Source organism: Magnolia sinica, chromosome 7, assembly GCF_029962835.1.
Source record: "Magnolia sinica isolate HGM2019 chromosome 7, MsV1, whole genome shotgun sequence".
Taxonomy (NCBI): Eukaryota; Viridiplantae; Streptophyta; class Magnoliopsida; order Magnoliales; family Magnoliaceae; genus Magnolia; species Magnolia sinica.
Window position 1 is genome coordinate 5,951,292 of NC_080579.1, and position 10,765 is coordinate 5,962,056.

Below are 10,765 nucleotides of genomic sequence, written 5' to 3' on the forward strand. Positions count from 1 at the left end.
TACCATATAATTTTAAGGCTTTCGCTAAAAAATGAAGGCTATAAGAAGCTTAGTGGACTATAGACCATATGAATCAGTGTGAATTGAACGTCTACCTTTGAAAAGTTCTTGAGGACCACCGAAGTTTTATATCAAGATTATATTTCTGTTTTCCCTTCATCCATATCTATGTGATCTTATAAACAGTTTAGATGAGAAATAAATATCACTATGGGCAGCTTAGAAAGGTTTCAACCCTGAAAATCAATACTTCCACTGTTTCCTGTGGTAGGGCCCACTTAAGCTTTGTATATGCTCCAATTTCAGGAACACTTAAAATAATCTGTAAAAATAGATGGATGGTGTGAATAAATGACATGCATTCATGGTGGGCCGAACAGAGTTTACTCGGTGCTATAAGAGCATACCGAGTAACTCAGTATGCAAACCGGTTTCCTTTAATATGCCCGCTTCCCAAAATATTCAAAATAACTGGTACTACCCCATCAGGAGCCCATCCTCATATACATGTTTTATTCATGCTCTTCATCTGCTTTAATAATCATTTTAGGGAATGAGCTCAAACAAGAGAGAGATTGAATGCTTAATTGGAGCATACCACATGAAGCAGTGAGGATTGAATTCTTACCATTGAAAACTTCCTAGACCCACCGTGATGTTTATTTACCATCCAAACTGTTCATAAGGTCACGTAGGCCGGTATGAAAGGAAAATATAAATATCAGCTTGATCCAAAACTTTTGTTGCTTATAAGTTTTCAAAGGTGGGCTTCAAATCCCTACTGCTTCACATAGTGCGGTCCGCTTGAGCCTTCAATCTGTATCTTTTTTGGGCTCATGCTGTAAACAGAATTTTCAAAATATATGAAAATATATAAATCACAGTGGCCTCACAGAGGCACAAACACGACTGTCCGTCTCTAGCCGGGTCTTGGTGGGGGTAGTACCGCAGGTGTTTTTTTTTTTCACGTGGACGCTTGCCTTTTGGGCTATGGAACTAAAACCTCCCGCTTTTAAACTATTTCATAAAACCCGGTTATAATTTGCAAATGAGTATTTGTATTTTTGTATTGACGAAACTATCCTTTCTTTACCGAACGCGTCATTTAGCTATCTCCGTTGAATAGGCGCTGAATTCATTTGCGTGCCAAACTAACCCGACGTACCATACATGGAGCCCATCTTGATGTTTGTGAAAAATCCATCCCATCCATCTGTTTCCTTATCTCATTTTATGGCATGAGCCCAAAAATGAGACAGATCCAAATATCAAAGTACCCAGGCTGTTTTAAAGGTGGGATTTTTTTACACGCACTCAGTCACCCACGCATTCACACCAGAGTGGGATTTCACTGCAGTCGCATAACCTCCCGGTGAAACTCTTGTGAGCCTATCACCTATCACTAGAGTCACAAGTAAGGATCCATTAATGGTGGGAGTTTAATCCTACTGTTTCCTATTGTGCGGCCCATGCACTAGGTCTTGGTATCAACCTCTTTTTTGGGCTCATGGCATAAAATGAGCTGAAAACATAGATGAACAGGGTGGATTTATGATAAACATACTATAGCCCCATTAATGCTTCAACGGTGGATGTTCAATCATTGTCTCGCGTCGTTTAGCCCAGGGGGCGGCTCAACAATTTTGGGGGCCTTAGGCAAATCATAAAAGTAAGACTTTTTAGTTAAAAAAAAAAATAATAAATTCAAAATTAAACCATAAATTTGCTTCTTGCCTTTTTAGATGCAAAATTACTAATTAAACTTTTGTATTCCAGTTTACCCAATAAATCGGTTTCGATAGATAAAATTGCTAAATCGTTTAATCTATCTTGAGAGATAATTGTGTGGCCCACTTGACCTTCATATTTGCTTATTTTTGTCCCATGCCTTAAAATGAGACGAAAAAACAGATGAATGGGGTACATCATGGTGGCCCACCAACTATCAGGCAACGGTTTTTAATGTCCTATATATATATATATTGAGAGAGAGAGAGAGAGAGAGTGGTGGTCTCCTGCGCACTGTCCCGCAGGAGACTTTTGTATGCACCAAGGTAAGCTTTCTTAGACAGGTGGACTGGGGTGGGCCTATTGTGATGTATTCGTGAAATCCACCCCGACCATTAGGTTTGTGAGACTCCAACATCAAGTTGATACTTGATTCATGTGGGCTACATGAATTTTATATATATATATATATATATATATATAAAATTCATTAGTATAGCTTGTTACTTGATAACTTACTTTTATATAATTGCACCAAATTGTAAAATTTTTAAAGAGGTATGGTCCAAAAAACTATTAATTATTCATTTCTGCTTTTGGTTATGATATCTATGTGTGGATTCTCAAAGCACACAAGACTAAGCTGGATGCGAGATCTAGAAGGTGTATTTTATTAGAGCCGGTGCTTTGGAAAACTAATATGAGTCCTAATCCATTAGGCATGTAGATGTGACTATTGTGATATCAGTTGTAGATTTGATTACCGCGAGTCTTAGGTAAACATCTTATGGATTTCAACAATCTGTTAACTATGACCGTCACAGGTGTGTGAGACACACTTGTAGACATCAGTTCATAATATGTATAATCATCCTGTGTGAGGAGACTGGCTTGGGTTAGATGGATAGTCTTCACCACCAAGAACTGACTTGGTACGGTTTATGACTTGTCCTTACCTTGCATAAGATTGTGAGCGTGCCATAAACAACGGATCCAAGTTCTAACATTTGATTACTCACATTGGTGAATTAAGATTAAGTCAATAGTCTAAGGGCTCATTAGTCTGAATTGAGATAATGAGATCAAAATTTGATGATACATGAGAGATGATTAATCCTTAAACCTGAAGACATGTAAGGGTCACGATATTGACTAGTCTACTTTGGTTCTTCTTACGACGTCATGCATGCGTCGATAAGTTAAAAAATGAAACCGATTGAAGCTAAAGGTGGGCTGCATAATAGAGATTTGTGGATAAAGTTTACTGTCGTTAAACTTCGAGGACGATCTAATTTTAATGGACCGTGTAGACTAGGCAGTGGGTCCCACCATGATGGATGGTCGAGGATGGGTTTAACCCCTCGTTGCTGGAAAGGGATAATGAGGGAAAGAAGTGATGGGTTTAGTTGTGGGTGACACGATTAGCAACACTGACAGTAACATTCTTTTTCTTCATCAAGTCCATGGGCCCCATTAGTGATGAATTTGTGAAATATGTTTCGTCTATTCTTTTTGTCTTGCCATGTAAGATATGGGTCTAAAAAATAAGATAAATTCGAAGCTTAAGAAAGCCGCACAAGATGAGAGGTGTGTAGGGAAAAAAAACTACCATTGGACTCTTCCTAGGGCTTATCAAAATGTCTATGTTGTTTGATCGACGTATATCTATGATGTGGATGAATTAGGTTGGTTTATAGCCGATATTATGGCAAAGGGTTCATTGTGTAATCTAATGGTTGGGTTACTTAATTGGCTCATTGGAAATATCTTTATCAGTTTGGATTGTTGTTCCTTTGTGCATTGCTGTGTGTAAAACTGTGTGCATGTGTACACTTATGTATGTATTCAAGTGTAAAAATTTTGGGTTGTTACATGTGTTCAAGAATGAGGGAAAATGACATCAAGGATGGACTACACTAGAGAAAATGGTTGGGAATGAACGACCACCGTTATTGATATTTGTGGGCCATAGAGGGCTTGGACTATAATGAAATTAATGCTTTCTGTGAGTCTAGGACTGGCTGAATCAAGCGAGTGGGATTGGATCTCCTGTGGAATGGGCCTAATCATGGTTTCATAGGACCCACTACACACATCTGGAAAGGGTCGTTTTAACTCCCGTAGCACTCAACTATCATACGCACTCCATCCCCAATGCATGGACATTTTATTTCCTGAAAGTTTTCAAAATTTGTCAAAGGGCTTAAAAAAAAGGAATTAGGAAGTAGGTCTAAACACTACATTGACCAACATCAGGGCCATTTTTGATAAAGATTCCTTTAAGTAGGAGAAAAGATTTTGTACATGACAAAGTATGATTCTTTGTACTCATGCACCCAGAAACTATACTGTTTGTTTACAAGTAATTAAATCAACCGCTCAAACCATGATTCCCACTTTAAATGAGCCTTGGTTTAAATCATAAATTGATCTAATGTCTCACTTGACAGATCATGGATATTTACAATGGTTAAAATAAAAGCTAAGTTAATAGTCTTCAATAAACATAAATGATACTCATTAATCGCATTAAGAATCGTGCAATCAATTAGACCTTGGGCTTACTATGTATTTATAGGGTGTCTTATGATTTGAACATTTTTGTTTGAGTTGCATGTGAAAAACCAACAAGGTTAAATTTTAGGTGGGCCCCAAAAGCTGAAGACGGTTTAACCATGGTTTAGGTGGCCTGGAGAGAAAGAAGGTGAGGTGGCTACATTTATCGTGGCTTGAATACAACAGTATGGTTGTAAGTGTGGGATTGCTTTCATGTGGCCCAGAGAGTGAGAGAGAGGGTTAGGTGGTTGCATTTGACATGGCGTAAATGCAATAGTACAGTGGTAGGTGTGGGATTAATGAGTTGTCATTTTGAAAATGATACACCTATGTTTACCAATTTTTCTTGCTACATATCAAGTTCCTCTACATGGCCTTGTATTGTAGGGTTAATTTGCGAGAGTTATGTATAGGCCCACCATAGTGTGTGTATGTCATCCAACCTATCTAGGTTTTTCACCCACCATGAAAGTTAGACTGCACAAAATAGGCTGATCCAGCCATTATGGGGCCATCATGTTAATTTTAAGGTTTTTGGGTAGTTGTCATTGTTATTTATGGGGCTTACCTACTAATAAGATAGCTTATTTTCTAAGGCATCCCATCGTCATGGTGGGGCTCAATTACTGCATATACATATAGTACATTAAGCCCCAAACATGCATTAGTATATAAGCACTTGACTATTTATAAGTACCTACATAAGTTTTAGTGGGAAGAACCTTTTACATGTATATATGCAAATAAATTGCAGTAATGCTTATACTATATGGAGTTGTTTGGATGCCTGTAAAATTTTCAAATTGTAATTCAACTACGTGTATTCGGATTATAAGTGTGAAATATTTATATTCTGTCATGTTTGACTTTAAAGCATAATTTCTTTATAAGTAAATAATTGTTTGTATTTAGATAACTTGTAAATTGTTTATAATTTATAATTGGGTATTCACACAGGATAAAGCTCAGAGTAATAAATTCTTTAAAAATCATTGAATGACATATAAAGTCTTTATTTAAGATGAATAATTAGGATAAGCTCTACTCAATAAAGTTTATAGTTGATTATTATATGATGTAGAGTGGGTTGGAAATAATTTCATGGCCAAGATGGACTAGAAAAGGCTTAATCGAAGACGGAGATGAACTGGACCATTAGAACTTAAAACGGACATATCTCACAAACCAGAATGAGTTATCAGACATAAAATATATGAGTTTAGGGACGAGCTACTTTAGTCACCCAACCTCGTTATGTTGAGTTATACAAGCTAGATTTGCGAAATATCATTAAATCGATGGTTGTTTCCCTGTTTTAATTCCGTTTTTACTATAAATAGTAAGTTTTAGTTTGATTATATCTCTTCATCCATTGGGCTTTAGGAGTTGCGCTGAACATGGAAAGTGTTTAGAATAATTAGGAGAACAACGTGGTGAAGCCAAATAGGATACTTACTATTTTTGGGTGAAAACCTTGCTCACTAGTAGATATTATGACAGACTATAAATAGTAAGTTGTGAATTCTAAGAGTTTTAGTTGTAGTTTGATTTTGAAATTTCTTCCATTGCTTAGTATTCCTAGTTAAAGGATTGTGAACTCGTTTATTCCATTCATCAACCAATATTAAATTTTATAGAATTTATTTTCTATTTTTTTATTCTTTTCCTCGTGGATTTAAGAAGTCTTTGTGAGGAGTCCAGAGAAATCCCATGGATTCGAAACAGTTATCCCCTTGAAGAAGATGACACTTAACCTCACATCTTTCCCTATGTCATTATGCTAAACCAACCTTTTTGTGGATCATAAAAATAGGCCAATTGATTCAAAATTTCTTTTATAATGAGAAACTATTGACTTTAAATAGTGAATTATTACTTTGCATGTACATGCAGTGTGCTAGCAAGTAGCGATGTGCATAACATTCTCCACATGTATAATGGCCCCAACGTATGCTGATCACATGTACATGGCCATATGTGTATGGTTAGACATACATGCACTCTCAACTCATATGTATATGGGCATACATGGTATAAAAAAAGGTGAATGATATAAAGAAAGGTATAAAGATGGATTAGAAAGCGGGCCATACATAATTATATGTACGACGCTGACATAAATGGATGACCCCATATGTGGGCCAATCATGACCATTAATTTCTTGAACATAAATACAGTGGGCACCGAGTCATAAATGCACGATGATTTATATCAATGAACTATAAAATCGGTGGGAATGTCGGGTAGGAATGCCGAAGCCGTGCAACAATTCTCCTTGCATTTGAAAGATTTAAAAATTATATCTGTTACTTCTTATCCTATTTACTTATAATTTAAAATCATGCCATTTTGCCATATTTCATGTTACAGCTTCTATAGTATGTAATCATATTACAGTCATACTCATCCAAATGACCCATTTAATCCAATTACCTCTAATTGAATTATTATTTAAAGACTTTTTAAGCATCCAAATGACCCTAAGGGTTAGATGGGGGTAAATATTATCAACTCCTAATGAGTTTAGTCTAGTTTACTCAGTTTCTTTTAATTTTAACGGTGGGAATTGAAGGGTAAACTTCTTGGGCTATGGAGGTTTTGTATCAACCTCATAATTATGTTTTCCAGTCATCCGTATCTGCATGGCCTTATGAATGGGTTGGATGACAATAAATATTAATGAGGGCGTCAGGAAAGTTTGATCCGTGACATCATTATCCTTACTTTTCCTATTATGTGGTCCACTTAGGCTTTGGATATGCTTCAATTTTTAGAATATGCACTAAAATGTACTGTTAAAATATATGGACGGCGTGGATTAAATATAATCTGCCCCCACATCATCCACAACACCTGTCGTACGCGCGTAAAACGTCCAAGCGCTTTAGGGCCCACCATGTGTATATGTGAAATTCGCTCCCTTGATCAGGTGCGTTCTTATATTCCAGACTCTCTGGATGAAAATTATCAAGATCTACAACTCAGGTGGATCACACGACAGGGAATAATGGGGATGGGACGCCAACCGTAGGTTTTTGTGTGGGGCCAAAATGGTGCGTATATTTATTGAAACCCGTTCATTTTCTATGACTTACTATCATGAAAAGAATATACAAACATCAGACTCATTAAAAACTTAGGTGGGTCACAACACGTGAACACTGAGGTTTTAGGCGCAAATTTACATCATTCCCATTGGTGTGGCCAATCTGAGCCTTTTATTGGGCTGATATTTTGAAGGTACGGTGAAAATGAGTTTTATTACCTGATGAACGAATTGGATTTATCATTCACAAGATGGTGGGCCACAGAGAACCTGGGTGAAAACAGGTGTTGTACCGGAATTCTGGTCCATACATACAGCTGAAAGTTGAAACTTGCTAATGCTGGATCGATTCGCACGAGGACACTCTAAAGACACCAATTGCAGCATACGTGCCAAGATGGAAAAATCCTTCCGTTATCTGAGCCGTTTACGGGAAATACTCAAACTCATCTACGACTACAATAAGATGCGCTAGAAGTTTATGTTAAAAATATTGAAGATAAAAGAAGGTGACGATCAACGGTCAATATTTAATATGACCTTCTAGCCTTCCTGATGCATGGTCTCCTTTCAAAAAAATAAATTCCCAAGGCATCTTCATGTTGGCCCCCACCTTATTAACGGTAATCGTTAATCCTGCATTGATGGGCTACTTCTGCATGTGTCCTGTGATTCAACTCTTCAATCGCTCGCATCTCTCATGCAAGCCTCTTAAGTAATGGTACTGTAAAACCAGTAGAACCGAAATTCGGTAGAGCCGGGCCCACAGTGATTTAATGGTTTTATCCACTCCGTTCATCCCTTTACTGATATCGTTATACACATTGATCCAAAAAATGAGGCTGATATACTTATCCAGTGGGCCACACCAAAGGAATCAGCGGTTATAATGACACCCAACGTTGAAACCTTTCTAGGGGCTACAGTGATGGTTTTTTACCATCTAACCTATTCATAAGGTCATGTATATATGGATGAAGTGAAAAAACAAATATCAGCTTGATCCGAAACTTCTGCGGCTTCGAAGAAGTTTTTAACGGTGGGAGTTCAATCCCCACTTTGTGGTCCACTTAAGCCTTGGTTCTGCCTATTTTTGGCTTCAAACTGTAAAATTATCTCTAAATATGGACGGACGGCGTGGATAAAATCCGTACATCACGGAAGGCCCCACAGAGCACTGAGTAGGACGCAATCCGCTTCCATAGCCATCTCTCCATAGCACACATGGAAGAATAGCACTTAAGACCGTCCATCTTATTTGTCCTCACGTCGATGGAAAATAGTTCAGCAATTACGTGGACTGGATAATTCTAGCCGTCCAGTTTCTGTCCTTCAATTTAACGGTGGAAAACGAAGATGGTTAGCACACTATTGCACGGGTTCTCGGTCTGTACAAGTGGCACTCATGCTCCATCAATCCAAACCGCTGATATGATGGCCCTTATTCTGGAAGGTCCACTCACAGAAAATCCCTAAAGATTGAAAGATCCTAGGTGTAGATCATTTGGCCTTTTTGCCCAGTTTATTGGACACCTTCGTATTTTCTGGGGCACGTATTGAACGGTTAGAAACTTTCCATCGGCAAGATTTTTGGCTCACTGACCAAAGCAGCAGGGACCATAATATCAACGGTTAGGATCACCGTCCTCTGGGTCCCACTTGTATTAAACTAAAAACTGAAGGCGTGGACGGTAACGAACAAACACATTCGGCCTTAGCATTGATTTTTTTACTTCCATCCTTCTCCTCTGCTTGGATTTCGTAGTAGTTTTTTTTTTTATTTTATTTTATTTTATTTGGTGCAACCAAACGCATCCTTAATGTTTTTATTTTGTACAACACGCGAGCTCTGTGGCCCAACCATGTTGTATGTAAGAAATCTACTCTGTCCATCAGGTGGATCCCTTTATTTTTACAGTACAGATAAAAAATGAGGCGTATCTGAAGGTAAGTGGGCCACATCACGGGGAATAATGTATTAGCATGCCCAAACATTGAAGTTCACTCTTTGAGGAACCGATGATTTTCGGGTCAAGCTAATTTTTAGATTGTCCATTCATCCTATTGAGGTGCACCTGATGAACGGTTTGGATGGAGTACAAACATAATGATGTACAATACAAACAATACTATGGTTGGCAACCCATGCTATTGTTTCCCATGGTGTGGTCCACCTAATTTGTGTATTGGGTTAGTTTTTTGGCACAAGACATTTAATCAGGAGGCACACTTGATGGACGAAGCAGATTTTAGATAAACAACATGGTAGGTTGTACAGAACTGAGAATTTTATTCTTAGATGAGAAGGGAATGTTGGGGAATTATAACTCAATGGATGATGCGTGGAGCATTCTTTCGCGATAAGAACCCATTACACTAGGCACGCAGTGCATAGTAGAGTGCATGATGGAGTCACAAGGTAGCTTTTTACGGTTATCTATCTTCATTTTTTAATGTCCCGGCCCCTTTATCGTCTTCATATTAAACTGCTTCACGTCTAGGTGGGTTCATTTTTTTAAAATGAAATACATATTTAGTTGATTGTTTTTGATGTCTTAAATTCATGGTGGTTGCTGGAACGTTTCTGGTATTGTCATTCGATGTTATCTAAGATGTTCGATGCCCATTGATAGATCGTCAATACCATCGAAGTTTCATCAAGTGTGCGAAGAGTTGTATAAGCTGTGCAGGATTTATTTTCTATTCTGATTATGATACTATATGAAACTATATATGTTAGATGTAATTGGGATTTGAAAATGAATAGAAGAGTTCTAGGTCTTTTTAATTTGTTCATAAGGATTTCAAGGGTATATGCAGGGCTCGTGAAGTTGATTCGAAGCTTGTTCAAATATGTAATATATCTCTTGTAATTTCTGCTTTCATATGGTGCATTACTCATCGCTTTGTGCTTTTTTTTTTTTCCCTAAAAGAATTTTTTCCATATAAAATTTTAATTGTTTGTATTTGGACTTGGTTGAAAACCAACCCATCATTAAATAGTTGCAAAAGAGAGTAGTTTTAAACTCATAACGATTCCTTTCTTTCAAGACTATGCATTGTAAGTTCATCAAAGTTACTATCTATGTATCATAGTTTTAAAAGTACCCACCAATATGTCCATCAGAATATCCAACCCTCAAGAATATCTAAACCATTGATCAATTTGGCCCACCTTCTAGAATTCTTATAGGTGGTGTTAGAGAGAACTCAAAGTGAGTTATATTTGGATGAGCGTGTAGTCCTCGTATCCATGGCAAGGATTTGTTACATTATTCCATGCATGAAATGGGTGATGGTAATGGTAAAGCGTAAGAGATTTGAGTCCCACCATTGTCTAGGCAAGTAGTAGATTAGTGGTTAGATAGATAAATAAAAATTATGTATTACTGTAATTTTTTAATCTTGCCTATGTATGCCTATGTTTCAGTCTC